At 47.4% G+C, this 15811-nt stretch overlaps 1 protein-coding gene across 3 annotated transcripts in view; it reads right to left on the bottom strand.

Moving 5' to 3' along the window:
* Positions 1 to 13215, bottom strand: part of CTNNA1 (catenin alpha 1) — a 119447-nt gene extending 106232 nt beyond the window's left edge. Inside the window, exons 1-2 of one of the 3 annotated variants that reach the window (XM_017830428.1) lie at positions 13096 to 13215; positions 5822 to 5935 (exon numbers count right to left, since the gene is read on the bottom strand). The gene's annotated coding sequence lies outside the window, so the exon portion shown is untranslated. The remainder of the gene's footprint in view (positions 1 to 5821; positions 5936 to 13095) is intronic. The other 2 variants (XM_017830426.1, XM_017830427.1) reach the window with 2 other exon arrangements.
* Positions 13216 to 15811: the final 2596 nt, after the last annotated feature.

Genomic DNA, 15811 nt, shown 5'->3' with positions numbered 1-15811 from the left:
CACTGAGAAGTGAACATCAATCAGAGCTTCTGCAGGCAGTGGGAATGTCCTCCCCACACACCTAATGCTGAGACATGTAAAGCCCCAACCTTAAACCATGCTCACCATGCAGCACAGTAACTGCAAACCTTTGGGTTATTACACTGGTCACAATGGTGGTTCAACAGTAATGCAACATCTCACTGGGGTTTAGTGCACTTGCAAGGACACGAGGACAGGGGAAGAGCAGTTGTTTAAAGAAGCCACTCTTGGAGCTACTGCTCCAGCCAATGAGCAGCTGTGGGAGCAGAGCCATCCCTGGACAACTTGCCCTGCTTTCTACAAACACTCAAGGCCTCAACAGCTAAAGATTAGGAACAGGTCTCCATTCTGCTTCAAGCAACCACTACTGCCAGTCTACTGCTCCTTTTCCAAACAGACACCCCCATTGGCACACACCTGTGGGCCACTGCACGCTCAGAGTAAGATGGGAACTATAAAAATTTCCTTTCCGGTCCTGAAGGAGGAGGTGAGACTGCAGCAGAACCAAAAGGAGTTCTGGTTCTGAAGTGCCCCCAGGGCAGTTCCCAGTCCTGCTCACAGAAGTGAGGGCACACCCCTGAGCAGAGGGATGGCTGAACTGCTGGGGTTGCACTTTGTACCCCACTACAGAAGCTGGCCTGCCGGGAACACACCGAGATATGCACACAGTGCTCCTTCCAAAAGCCACAACTAAAGGTCGGAGTGTTTTCAAAAACTGGTAATTCAAGGCTTTAAGAATAACTTCAGATACCTATTTCCACAATACTGGCATGCAAATGATTTCTAGACTTTGGCAAGCAGAGGAATGCAGCTCTGCAGCTTCTTTGCAGAAGTGTTCTGAAGGCACCCAAGGCTTTCCAAAAAGCCCACGAAGGAGCACAATTCCAACAGTGAGCTCTGCACCCCAACAAATCACAGACAGGCCTAGTGCTCGTGGTCCTGTTTTCCCAGGTTGCACTCCCACACACACCTGAAGGCAGCGCTGGCTGTACCTCAGGCACTTCTGACAAGTACGTCCCACCTGCCCTGCACCAAGTGACCCTGCAGGAACCCATCCCTGGACAGAGCAAATCTCTTTGGGTTATGCAGCAAAAAATATAACTGCTCATCTCCTGTGCATCAGTCTCACCACCTTGTGCTACCTGAAGGGTCTTTAACAGGCTATCTGCTGTCAGGCTTCATGTTTTAACTCTCCTGACAGGCTGCTTTCTAAAGCTTTTAACTGCACTCATTGGTGCCTCCTGGTTTTTCTCAGAGAAGTCAGCATTCAAGGAACGTCCTGACTGGCACAGCAGGAGCTAACCTGGGCCAGGCACAACAGACCACATGCTGAATTCCAGCATTATGCTATCCACAATGCCCAACAAAAGAACATGGGACAAGAACATTTTATACCTGGGGGGACATTCTCCATTTGGAAGACATCCTCCTAGTCCCCATCCTGTGCAGCTGATGGGCCCAGGTACAGTAATAGGTATTTGACTGCATCATTTTGCAGCTTTTTTATTTGTCATATCACAATAATTTTGAATGATAATCTGTTTTTCTACCATGCTGCTAGACTGCCTTTCTGTACCACATAATGGAAAATCCCTTATTCTATCACCCAAGTCATGATGATGGAACATGGTGGGATTCACAACACTGACCCAGCTACCAGACAGAAAATAAACCAGCTTCCCTGTTCCCAAGGCTTGTCATCCAAATACCCAACCCACCTGATAACCAGCAGGGATCCTTTATCCCTGCTCAAGGTAGCAGACAAGAGACAAAGATCTTCAGGAAGTGGGTATCTAACACATACCATTAAGGCAAACCTTCTGAACAGTTCTGATTTCCAAAAGGTTAAGGCACACTTCATACTAAATCCAGCTCACACACAGGGGTTTCATCATGCCCCACTGACAATTCAAACTTGTTTTTCATATAACTAGGAGTATCCAGAAAATAAAAAGTTTCATTCTTTCCCTTCACAGTCTCCAAATCGATTTGTCTGCCATATTCCACAAATAAAGCAACACTCCCCTTGGCAGCCAAATGGCTGCTAGTCAAGGATGTTTGGTATATGTGATGCTCTTCAAAGAGCATTTAAGCTGGTTTTATTTAAGCTGGTTTTATTTAACACCAAGTATACACAACTAAAAACAGGGAGTCATCCTCTTCTAACAATGCCTTCAACCTTAAATTTCATCTGCTCAGCTACCAAATCTTCTCCCCCACCCTAAATGCCATGCAGGTATTACCTCCCTAGAAATCCTTACTGTTAGAATTTCACACTCAGAAATATTAACACTAACTCAGATGCTGCATGTTGTGTCAAAGCTTTTATTTATATTTACGGGGCAAGTTTGAGTTGAACCTGTCTCACGAGAATCAGATCTTGGTGGTAAAGGTGAGATGTATTGGCTGTGTCTGTATTATTAAATTCAGGAGTGCCTTCAAATTCTCAGGTCTGAGTAGATACATTGGCCATGTCCCAACTTGGTGTTGAGGTAAGACCATCTCCATCCAATCCCAAATTCCTGGTTTTCACTGAATATAATGATTTTACTAAACTTTCAAGCGTGGTATCTATATGAAACATGGAAAAATATATGGGAAACCACTGAAGAGAACAAACTTCTGTAGAAATCAATGACTGTGTTCTTTTATTATCAAAGCATTTTCTGCCACTCAAGTATATTCAACTTTGCTACACCTTTTTTATCACAACTGCAGTAACCAACTAAGAGAAAAGACAATGTTTGGGCTCAGACAAGCCTGTTTCTCACCAGTGCCATTCTAGTTCCAGCTCTCATAATCTGTTTCTCATATGTTTTTCTCTGCTGCTCTTCTGGAGAAGGCCCACAGAGAGGCATCTGAAACAGCTCATCAGACAGCCTTACAGAACCAGTGAGAAGCAAATGCTTCTCCCCTTCTCAGCTGGTTTAGCAAATCTTTAGACCTTGCTACTGAGTAAAGAGATGTAACCTAATCCAGCATCCCCACAAAAATCCATGGCATTTAGAACTCTTTCCTCTCCCACATGGGTGTTATCTCCTGCCCACTGCCTTGCCAGCAGAGCCACAGAGCCCCTCACCTTCCCCTTCTGGCAGCACAGCCACCCCACCCCACCCCAGGCCCCGTCACACAGGAGTGGGGATGGGACACGTCACCAGACTGAGATGCAACACAACCCCCAAAGCACTGTGTGCCATCTCCCAGCAGCTTCCAAACTGTCACAGTGCTGGGGATCTTGAGCAACTCATTTGCCATCAAAATCAGGAACACACTCTGCAACAACAGGTTTTCACGCCTCCATTTCAGTCTAGCTGTCACTGAGGGGATGAAGGCACACTCTGCAGTGTTCCTGGGACCACAACAGCGATTTCACAACCACAAATATGATGTTTTCTTAGCCAGTGCTAACAGCAGCCTCTTGCCTTCAGCTATGTAAGAGTTAAGCTCTGATCATTTCCTTTTTGCCAGCATTGTTTTGTCTCAAAGGAGCTAGAAAGGAGGTGCATGGCAAGCCCCATCACAGCAGGTACGAGCAATTAGTGACTTATTTATGTCACACTAAGGCTCCAGTTCATGGATGACATCCTAAAAGAATGCAGGAACCAAACTCAGGCTTATACCCATGTAACTGTCCAGATGGATATCCCAGTATGTCCCAACAAGCACCCAATTCATTTCTGCACAGTTTCCAGATTCCAAAGCACACGCAGCATTCCAATTCCACAAAGACTGACAGAGTATCAAGACTGCTTGAGAAGACACACATGCTTTTTCTAAGAAAGAGGATCTCCTATATAACCAAGATTAATTTTAATATTCTAGCTACAAAACTTTGTATTTGGGAAAAAGAAAAGATGTGTCATGAGCAGCAAGCTATTGCTGTTAACAATAAACCACTCAGTGTGCCTTCACAATGGTTTTGCCATTTTTTGCTGAAGATCTGTGCTACTACCACCCTGAAAGCAAGCTTCCAAAATCAGAACAAGTAACCACTAGATTTGTAAGTGCTGTATTTTAGCTGTTCTGTGGGTCAGGTCATGGCTCTGGCCATGCAGAAGGGCAACACACCTGCATTTTAAGCAAACAGCAACATCTGTCATGAACTTACCCCTGCAGCAATGGCAACTTCCAGCTCCCAAAGCCAGCCCTCACACAGCCACATCTCTCACATTTAGCTGTAGGCTCAAACTATAGGTTCATACTTTCAAACACAATGAGGAGACTCAGCCTGTAGAGAGGATGTTACAGCCCAGGCAGGGCTGGACCCCTTGAATTCAACTACTGAGAGCCCTCAGTGTCTCTTCCCACTCCTGAGGTGGAAAACTGTGTGAAGCTTCCCTAAAATCATTGAGAAAGAATGGAAGAACAGCTTACTGGCACTCTCTGAACCACAGCACACGTTTCAGACCCTAGGGATACACAGTCAGTGCAGATATAATAACTAGGCTGTGGCTACAGAGCACAGCTCTTCAAACCCCAAACTATGCCAGCACAGGTTCCAATTACCAACCTCACATTTGCAATGAATCCAAGAAGGGGCAACCTTTTAACAAGTTAATTTTTGCCACAAATATTCCTTAAATAAGAAAAAGGTTGTTATAAATTAGTCTACTTTATCAACTGGCACAAGAATTTGCCAGTGCAGCAAAACTGATTCTTGCTTAGCTTGCAGAAACCCACTGATGGCTGGCAATAAAGGGAAAAGAAAACCTGGGAATTTTTGTTCTGATCTTCTTCAGCACTCAACTTGCAATAAAAAGTGCTGTTTATGCTAAAGAATCAGAAATAACCAGAATCTGACCCCACTGAAACTGCACTTTCATTCCTAAATTGATATGTTGTTATGCAATACCCTTCAGTGCTTTTAGCTGACCACATCTTGGAAATCTAGACCTTCATTAGCAATTTAAAACAGTCAGAAGTACACAAATACTGACATGCATGTTTTGAAAAAAATGAGACTCCCTATAATTAGAGGTTTGATGAGACAATCTGCTTAAACATGGAGCAAATGGACAGTCTTGTATTAACAGAGACTAAATACCATACTCTTTCTCACTTGCATGCTCAGCATAGCAGCAACTAAGGGCTACATAACAAAAACTCGTGATGTTTTAAGAACGGAAAAAGTTTTCTCCATTTGCAAAAGCTACTAGAGCAAAGGAGTGTGAAGACTCTTCAAAGTAAAACATTTTCTAAGTTTCCTAGGAAAAGTCCTTTAGGAGTCCTTTCTTGGTCCTTCACTTTGATTCAGGAACACTCTGTCAGTCTTAGACAAAAATTACAAAGCAATTATCTAAAAAAAAAAAAAAAAAAAGTAACAAACCCCACAGGTGACAAGGCCGAGAATTTCACTTTATGTTCAGGGTAACCCTCAGCACTACCTCCCAGCTCCAAACAATGAGTTACTTTCACAGGAAGAATTGCAGCATCCCCACACGCCCCCAGACAACTCTCAACTTGCAGAGGTAAGAAGGGGAGGGATTCACAAAAACAAACCCCAGGAAGGAGGAGTGAACAGGAATGGAATGCACGAGTGTGGTTTGGATGAGTTAAGCATCTTTAAATGACTGCAGCTATCCGGGAGAGTAGGTAAGGCAGGAGGCTCTAACACACCATCTCCTCTCCCCACAAAGTGCCAGCCAGGCTGCAGAGCACAGCGAGCACTGACTGGTGAGAACTTTGCAGCTTCTCCAGAAGAGCAAAGCAGGTACTAATGAAAACACAGCGGTGCCATGAATTTTTGGATGCTTCCCAGAGTTACCTGCACAGCCACAACCACCTCCTGTCAAGTACAAACCTGCTAAGGGTGCACCGTGGTGCAGGAGAGTCAGAGCTAACAATGATCTGCCTGGACAGGAATCCTTTGGAGTCACTGCCTTCGCATATGGATGACCAATTAAAGCAGCTTCTGCTAAAAAAAAGAAAAGAGTATCACTGTCCCACCCACATTCCACAAAAGCAACAGGAAGGAACCAGAAGGTTTGGGAGGAAGGAGTCACTGTTTGAATGGTCTTACAGGAAAAAGAGATTTTAAGGTAGTAATACAGCTATTTACTAAGTGGAAACCAACTTACATCTGATTAAAGACACATTTTTCTCTCTCCACCCCTTCTCTCACCCCCAGGAACAGGAAACATGACAAAGCTACAGAACAAAAACCAGATGAGCCAAGAAATCCTGTTCCATTGGCTTTCCACCAGCACTTTGCCTCTGGTTCTGCTGAACACTGCATCTTTTACTGAGAACCACTGACTTCTCCCTAGGCCCACAGTAATATTCTGTTAATCAAATAATTATATTCAAATTGTCTTAACCAATTTTGTAAACTAAGTAAACCAGCTTAGAACACCTGATGCTAAAGTACTGATGCATAAAAACCAGAAATTAACTTCTCTCCTTGAGGTTATAAGCTTTGAACCCTGCACAACGCATCTGCATTATTCTGTTTTACTACAAATAAACCTTCCAGCTTTTTTTTTTTTCCTACTCTTACTGCATTTTATGTCATTATTTTTTCTTCCAAGTCCAGCTAAGAGAGGGGGAAAAAACCACTCACACAATCATTACTGCACTCCTCTCTGTACCCATACAAAATAAGAGAGCTGTGATTGAGGACTCCACTGGCAGTAGAAGAGCCACAAAGTAACAAACACAGGCTGTCCAAAAAGCCTTACCCACATCTCTGCTTTCAGGATGCACTGTTTAATGTTACTTAGGAAATGTGTTTCCAACAGCAGTGGTTTGTAATTAAATACATCTTCCAAACACTGGAAGTGGCAGTAACTACAAAGTCAATACTTTGTACCGAAATTTAAACCACTCCAGAGCCCCTCAGAGCCGAACCAGATTCCTGCTTTTCACTCTCTCAAAAAATATTTTGCATCTTTCATTTTACTTATAGTTTGTATGAAGTCATTGGACTCACAAGGCTTCTAAATTTAAGATACAGTCATTGAACTGAATAGTGACAGAGCTGGTCTGCACCTGCAGCCAGGACGGGCAGTGCCCGCAGCCACGTGGGCTCCTGCCAGCCCTGGGCACATCTGTGGAACAGAGCTCAGCCCAGGCTCCAACTCCTGCCTCAGGAAGCTCCTACACTGCTGGAGCTTGGCAGAGAACCTCAGGGAAGCAATGCTACTTGTCTGCCCTTCTCTCAGGGTTTTACTGTTTGACTGCTTGCCTGTTGGTTTCCCTTTTAGGGATGGCTTTATACACTGCCACCACCCAAGAAAAAGGTGGGGGAGGATATGGGGAAGATAAATGATTGTGGGAGTCAGTAAAGTGGCAGGGGTCAATAGTTATGACCAGAGAACAAGAGCACAACACCAGACACCATCCAAGAGCATCCATCACTCCCCAAAGGCATCAAAGGAGCCAGAGGAAAGCGCTCAACAGAGTGACAAGGGAACGGAAACAACCCACAGAGCTCCCGCCTTACTCCCTCCTTCTGTTGTTGATGACAGCTGGGCCAAGGCCAGGTGAAGGGCTTCTAATTTAGGGCCTCAGACAAGGGCTAGACTGAAAAAGAGTTGATGGGACCAGGATAACCAAAACATCATGACATGGGTAACGACAGGACAAAAGGCTGAATGGACCTCTCAACCTATGGCAATCAGATCACATCAAACCGCTGCACACCACTTACAGTTCATTGTTCAACTTCTCCGTCTTTAAATGAATAAATAATTTAAGTGTCAGGTTGTTTAGACTCCAAAACATCAGGTACTGGTTGGAATGAACTGTATGGTAAATTGTAAGTGAAGTTTATACCAGATGTGTCACGTGCATACATGTCCACAGCCCATCATGAATTATCCAAGACCATGAGCAACTCTCCAACATCGAGCAATGACACTCATTAGGTCTCTAAGTCACTCTAAAAGAAATTAGTATTACAAGTATATATTACAAGGACATACTTGCAAGAAAGAGGGTAAAGAACAGGCAGCTTGTACATCTTGATTAGTTGTGCTCACACCCACTTTCACCTTCTTGCTTCTGAGCATACCACAGTTCTGTCCTCTGCTGTTCAACAGCACTGGGTCTGAATTCAATATTCTAGTCAATTAAAAACAACATTTACCCACCTATGGCTTCAGCTGAAGATCTCAAGAGCACTTTGCGGAGATGAATACTGACCTGCTCGGTGTTACACAGGTTAAACACCATTTTATAGGCACACAGCTCAGCCCTGTTTACATGAAAAATTAAACTGACCTTTGTGGCAGTGTAAAGCTACATTGCTAGTGCAGCCCTTGTGCAGCCCATTTATTTAAGTGGATCTTCTGGGCTGAGGTTGTATCATCCAGAAAAAGACATGGGAAGAATAATCTCCCTCTTAGAGCCTTAGATATGCATAGATATCACTTTTACAAGTGCCCAGGATAAAGCAGTGAATGAAAACTGAGCCCCTGGGGGAGTGGGAAAGGCAGTGGAAGAGGGAGCACAAACCACCACATGTGATCCTGGGAGCATTAGCTCTTCTTGACTTCAGTGAAAAGCAGCAAATTTAGTATTTACCTAAATGACCTCTTGACCTTCTGCTGAACAACAGCAATGCCAGAACTGTCTGGTCTACACTTCTCCCTCCCTTCCATCAATTAACCTCCAGATAAAAAAAGTAATCTTTTTTCTTCTCCTGACCCTCAGCAGCTCCACAAGCTCATTAGTTTCAGTCCAGAACAGGGTGCACTAATGGGTTTACAGCCTCTTCTACCCTAATTTACACGAACATCTCATTTGCTCCCCAACATCAGCTCCACACATAAAACCATCAGCATATACAGCCACCTGAGGAACCATTCCATAACAGGGCACAGATAGCTGAGAACTGGGTGTTGTTTGGGGAAAAAAAGCACACCATGAGCTGAAGTTTTGTCTCATATTATCCCCAGTGCAATCCTACCTGCCACACTGCTGCCAGCTTCCTGGCTGCTCTGCTCTCAACCCCCTCACTGCCTTGGAAACAGTACAGGAGTTTCATTCTCTCTTGCACTGTAACATGCATCAACACTCCTCCCTCCTTGTGTCATTCCACGTACTAAAACAGATCTGCCTGGCATTCAGCTTGGTTTCATCATCACTGTTCCACTCTCTGCCTTGGTAATGGTTTTCCCTTTAGCTACACCTGGCCTCATGTTTGTTTTTTCCATCCATAGAATCACAGAATGGCTTCAGTTGGAAGGGACCTTAAAATCCACCTCATTCTAAAACCCTGCCATGGGCAGAGACACCTTCCACTAGACCATATTGCTCCAAGACCTGTCCAACCTGGCCTTGGACACTTCCAGGGATCCAGGGGCAGCCACAGATTCTCTGGGCAACCTGTGCCAGGGCCTCCCCACCCTCACAGGGAACAATTTCTCCCCAATATCCCATCTATCCCTGCCCTCTGGCAGTTTGAAGCCATTCCCCGTTGTCCTGGCACTCCAAGTCTTTGTCCAAAGTCCCTCTCCAGCTCTCTTGGAGCCCCTTTGGCACTGGAAGGGGCTCTAAGGTCCCACTGGAGACTCCTCTTCTCCAGGCTGAACAACCTCAACTCTATCAGTGTCTCCAGAGCAGTGGGGCTCCAGCTCTTGGAGTATCTCCATGGCATCCTCTGGACTCACTCCAGAAGCTCCACATCCTTTGTATATTGGGGCCCCAGAGCTGGAGGCAGCACAGCAGGTGAGGTCTCACCAGAGCAGAGCAGAATCCCCTCCCTCAACCTGCTGGTCACACTTTCAGATGCAGCCCAGGACATGGGGAGAGGTGCCTGAACCTAAAGCCTTCCAGAAGAAGCTCTCAGGAGTCTAAATGATTAATCAAGAAGCTGTCTTGTAAATTAGAAATCTTGTAACAGAAGGGCACGTCAATAGACTGGGAGTGAACTTCCCTTTGCAAACTGCATTCGTTTAGATGTGTGTATTTAATAATTTCTATCACTTCACAAAGCACAGGGAAAAAAAGGTTACTCCAGAGATATTTATAAACACATATCAAAGGACTAGCAGATGTTTCCATAGTACATCTGGGATTAACAAACAAAACTGTGTAATCATATTGAGAGAAAAGGTAGCTGGCTCTTTAAATCCATCAGTCATGAGGAATTATGAATCATATCTAAGTAACAGATTTGCCAACAGAAGAGTCTGGCCTAATCCTCTGCACACCAGAAATCAGAGTTACACCCATTCTCGCCCTGACTGGCAGATAAGGAGTCTCAATTTTTCCAGGAGAATGATCCCAACTTGAGTTGCAGTGACTGCATTCCTCCTGCAACTCCTTCACCTCAGTAAATCCATTTGCACCCAGTTCTGCTTTGTGGCACAGCAGGTCACTCTCAGTGCTTGTCTCTTCAGAGGAGCTTTTCCAGTGAGGGTGCTGGCATGCAATTTTGTGGTAGGCTCTATTTTAAGTCTCATTCACTGGTTTAAAATAGTATGGAGTTAAAAGTAGTAATTATCAAACATCTGCACTTTCTGTAAAGCTGCAACACTGTTTAACCAACGCATGAGCTATAAACTCACTGAATGGAGCTATTCCAGATTAGCTATAAAACTAAATTAGGGTGAATTCCCAGAGCAGTAAAGGATCCAGTTCCTCAAGGTTATATGCATTACAGTTCTGTAGCACAAGAATTGGGAGTGTTGTCCAGTTAAGGCACAATAATAGGAAGTCTTGTCCCTGGAAGTGTCCCAGGCCAGGTTGGACGGGGCTTGGAGCAACCTGGGCTAGTGGAAGGTGTCCCTGCCCATGGCAGGGGGTAGAATGAGATGGACTTTAAGGTCCCCTCCAACCTAAACCAGTCTGATACATGATCATGTTGAATGACCATTTCATATTGCACTGTCCTAATAAAACAGTACTTAGTCCTCTTTTAATCATCACATTCCCTTTAGTGTCCAGCAAAGACAAAAACCTCAGAAACACAGCAAGTCCTTGAACAGAAACATCATGGCCACATAGGTCCTCGCTGCAGACCAGCCCCACTGTCCACCTATGATGAGCAGGCTGGTTTGGCCACTAAATATTTCTGTTCACTGCATAAGAAAGATCATTTAGAAATCAAATAGTAACAGCAGACATAATTTTAAGGCAGAGCTGAAGTCCCACTAAAATGTATTTTCAATTCATAAACATTTCTACTAATGTGGATTCCTATGCATGATCAGTTTCTCAATCTTACAGCTGCAGAAGGAAGATATTCATGCTCCTGAAAAAACACAAATTACTTTTCTATTACATCTCTCAGTTAACTTTATCAGACCAACAGAAGCCCTGTGAAGAAGCTGCACATTAATGTCTGCCTTTACACACGTCAGCACAGAAGTGCTGATGTTTCACAAAGCTTGAAAATTTATTGTGAGGTAAGTATTTACATTTGTATTTTAAACCATCGGTTTGAACACAGGATTTCTAATCTCTGCCCGCTGCGCTCCCCCCTGCCACCTTGTGTAAACTTTTAATCTCCGATGCAGAGGCCTATTATTAGAGCTGACTGAAAAAAAAACCTACAGAATGAAGGCACGTTGTTTGTCATGGAAAAGGTTAGGGCAAAGCCTTTCCAAAAACAAAGCCTTATTAATAAACCTTTTGTCTGTTTCTGCTGAGAAAAGTCAAAGAAACATTTCCTTGATATTTTAAAAACTGTTCCTCTGTAAATAAAAAACAGTGACTCAACATCAAAATACGTCCTTTTAAACAAAAAGTTTCGATCCAGCAGGGAGAAATAAGTAAACACTTAACATGGCCTTAGAGCCCCGAGACAGACCGAAAACTGCACCCTGTAAAGCGAGCTGGGCTTTCACCTCCACTTACACACAAGCCTGCCCCCAAACCAACCTTGGAACGGAAAAAAACAACGCCCCAGCCTTTAGCCGGTTTGAAAGGACTGGAAGCCCGGTGTAGCCTCTTCCACCTCCCCAGTCCCAGTGCGGGAAAAACGCAGAAAACCAGTAACTTAAGCACCCAGAACACCTTCTGCACAACTCCCATCTCAAAACACAAAAGACAAAGACAAACAAGGGGCGGGGAGGGGGGCGCAGAGAGCTCCCAGAGCAGTTCAATACAGATAACCCAGCCACGCCCGGAGCCAGAACTCCAAAGCCGGGATGAGGACGCGGCCATGGTGGCTCGTGGGGAGCTGGGAGGGAGCGATCGATGGCCCTCGCCAGCAGACACCCGCCAGCTCCTGGGCAGGGCTGCCGGGCCAAGGGCAGGCAGGGAAATCTGCCTTGATCACACCCAATTCTTCATTAAACGTAACTTGGGACGCACGTTTTCCCGCAAACTTTCAGCCTGGAAGATTTCACGTGTTTTGAATCGGCACTAGCAATGAATTAAGGCCGGGTGCCCCTCACTGTCTAGGAACCCCACGGCAGCAGGCACAGGGGTCACACATAACCCGGGAGCTCGTACGCTCTTCCTACGTTTTGCCTGCGAAAAGTACCACGAAACTTTCAGTCGGGGAAGGAGGAGCGCCCGCCCTACGGCACAGGAGCGGCTGGAGGGGGGTGTCAGGAAACGTGGCGGGGCCGAGCGAGGCGTGTTCCCGGCGCTCCTGTGGGGGAACAGCCGCACGGCCGGGACGGAGGGAGGGAGAGCTCTCGGCTCGGCTGCTCCGCCCGGGGAAACCGGGGCCCGAGAGGCGAGCGGGGCTCCGGGGGCTCCCGGCGGGCCCGGCCCGCAGCCCGGGAGCGCGCGGGGAGGGGCCTCGGCCCCGCCCCACCACCCCGAAACTTCCCCGGGAGCCGGCCCGGCCGCCGCCTCTACCCGGGAAACGGCCCCTGGAGACCCCAAACCCGGCGGGTCCCCCCCGACCCCGGCCGGGCTCCCCCGGCCCCACCGCCCCGCCCGGCGCGGCCTCCCCGCGCGGCCCAGCCCGGGCCCGGCTCAGCCCCACGGCCGGCGCGGCCCGCTCCGCTCCTCTCCCCTCATTTCGCCTCCTTCTCCCGCTCCGCTCCCGCCTCCCCCCCGCGTCCCTCCCGCGGCGCCGCGGCCACAGGGCCGGGCCCGCCCCGCCGCCCAAAAGTTTCCAAGTGCGAGAGCGGGGCGCGGAGGGGCCGCGCCGCGCGGCCCCGCGAACTTTACCGGGGCGCAGGAGGGTGGAGTGCGATGGGATGGGGTGGGGTGGTCGCCGCCGCCCTGGCTCCGCTCCGGGCCCGTCCCCGGCCCCGCCGCTTTGTCCCGTCCCGCGAGGAAATGGGCTCTTCCGGCGCCTCCCCGCCCCGGCCCGGCCGCTCTTCCCGGCACCGCCCGCCGCGCCGCCCCCGCGCCCTCCGGCGCCGCCCGCCCGCAGGTGAGGGCGGCGGGGCAGGCGGGGGGCTCGTCATCCCCGTGTGGGACCCCCTCACCTCCGGGCAGGAGCCCTAAGGAACCCCCTCGTCCCCGGGCCGGAGCCCTCAGGAACGCCCTCACCCCTGTGCGGGACCCCCGAGGAGCCCCCGGGCCGGAGCCCTCCCTCACTGCTCGGGCCGAGGCACAGCCTCCCCTCACACCCTCCACCGGACCCGGCCCCCCCCCAGCCCAGGCTCTCAGGCCGCCACTTGAGGCAAAATCAACAAATTTGCGATCAAAACCTGGCTTTGTCCTCCTGAGTTGGTGCAGGGCACCAAAGGTCCCAGATGCTGTGATTTGAAGGAGATGGAGAAAAAGTTATAGCTGGATTCCTCTTGTGTTTGTGAATTGTTTTGTTTTGGAAACCTGAAACCTTCGTGAGGAGCTGCTGCTTTTAGGAAAAGCCTTGTCTTCATGCAAATGTCTCTAATAATAAGATTGCAGGTGAGAGGAAACCCCAGGGATGCAAGTGGGGTTAGCAGAGCCCCTCTCAGAAGAGGGGGTGGTTTTGGGAACCTGACCTTGGCTCGCAGAAGCAGGTCTGCAGCAGGAGAAACTTGTCTTTTTATGCCCTAATTTGTTTCAAAGTTTTCTTTGAAAAGTCTCAGTGAGCCTCTTGTGAGAGAGCGATTGTTTTTACCCTACAACAAATTACTCTGGGACCTTCTGTGGAGTGTTTTGAGATGGTGTTTGATACAAATCTCTCTACAGAACTCACACTTATACTGGATTGTAAAGACAACTGAATAAATTTAACACATTTTGTGACTCATTTGCCAGCACTCCTGAGATACCCGAAACTACTCACTCCATCCTTTGTTATTAAGCAGAAAATAGGGAGACTGAGTAACCTACCAGGAAGGTTCATTCAAGGTCCCACCTTCATTCAAGGCACTAATCGAGCCTCGGGGGCTGGCCCCGGGTCAGTGGCACAGCACAGGTGACCACACCATGGGCAGGACGGGGACTTTCCTCCAGGTACTGGTTCAGTGGGATTTGCAGGGCCGTGTTTCCCACCTTTGCCATACTCCTGCAAGCCTTCCCTGCAGGAAGACAGTGTCCTGCAGTGATTTAAATTGCATTTTTCCTTCCTGCAGGTTTAATCCGAGAAAGGGATCCAAGACTAGGAAATAGACATAGTACTGTTTTCTTTTAATCCAGAAAGAAAATAGGGATCAAGAGCCCAGCCTTGTCAGTGAGTGAAGTTATCGAAAGAAAGTGAAATCTGTAATTATGATACTGACTGAGATACATGTTATTAAAAAAATATAGGGTCTTCGGTGCCTTAACAAACAAACTCTCCTCTGGAAACACAGAGAAAACAGGTTTTTTAAACTCTTTGTATTTCCTGCTTGTACCAAACTATTAATATTTGGTGTCAATTGCACCAGGGATTCAAACTACTCATTTCTGATCTGTAGCATACTCTCAGTAAAATTGAGTTTACACTTCAATAGCTTGCTTTCTTTCATAACTCCTTTTAATATCATGTCTTGGCCTCCTGTGGTGGCTTCCACATTCAGCAGTTCTGTGTGCCTCACATCCTTTCAGGACAAAATGTCAGATTCAAAAAAAAGAAAAATAAATTCCCTTTTAAACCTACAGACTCAAAGGTAGAAGGCCTGGAGTTTGTGGAGAATCACACGTTCTGTACTGCACTGGAAAGCGAAGGGAAAAGTAGGAGATCAGCTGGCAGCTCTGCTGGTTCGTGGAGTGAGTTAAAAGGCTCGGCAAACAAAAAATAAAATTATGTAAAAACAGAGCCAGCTAGGTTGAGATTGGACTTTGTCTCTTAATTAGCAGCTCTCTCTGAATCACGGCTCCAGGCTCCTTCAACAAGACTAAAATGCAGGGGGGTGTTCAGACAGGCACCCAGCAACAACAGCTCACACCTCCCATCCAGTGCATGTCGTTACCACAGCACCAGGCTGTGCCAGCAGCTTGAAATCTAATCCATTTTCTGAAATGAGTTAGAGGTTTTATGCTTGACCTCAGATCTTCCTATGGCAGTGTTTGTGGGTTTGTAATCCCGTTTTCCTGGATTTTTTTTTTTTTTTTAGTGTTTCTCTCGCCTCTTTTCTCTGGGTGAAAACCCAAGGTAAGGCAGGGGAGGACAGGGAGGCGGGGCGGCCGCAGCGATACTGCGGGAGGTTGTGTGCATAAAATCAGCAAAAGCTTTGGTCTCGGCTCCCTGAGGGCAACCCAAGGTGCAGCACGGCAGAGCAGAGCAGGTAGTGATTGTGCACTGCCGGCAGCGTGTCCGAGTTACTCAGATGTGTGCTCAGGGGCAATCCCTGCCAGGCGCACCTGAAGACACCCGTGTGGGCGCAGCCACCGCGGGGAAGCTGCCCTTCCACGGTTAAGTCCTGGGGTAGGTCTGTGTGCCAAGCAAGGAAGAGGCTTGTTTATGTAGCACCTGCTGTAAATACACTGTCTGCCAGTCCCAGCGTACACGGGGTCTAAATGATGT

Source organism: Lepidothrix coronata, unplaced genomic scaffold (assembly GCF_001604755.1).
Source record: "Lepidothrix coronata isolate B3197 unplaced genomic scaffold, Lepidothrix_coronata-1.0 Scaffold178, whole genome shotgun sequence".
Classification (NCBI taxonomy): Eukaryota; Metazoa; Chordata; class Aves; order Passeriformes; family Pipridae; genus Lepidothrix; species Lepidothrix coronata.
The sequence above is the reverse complement of the archived record's forward strand: the minus strand, read 5'-3'. Positions and strand labels throughout refer to the sequence as shown.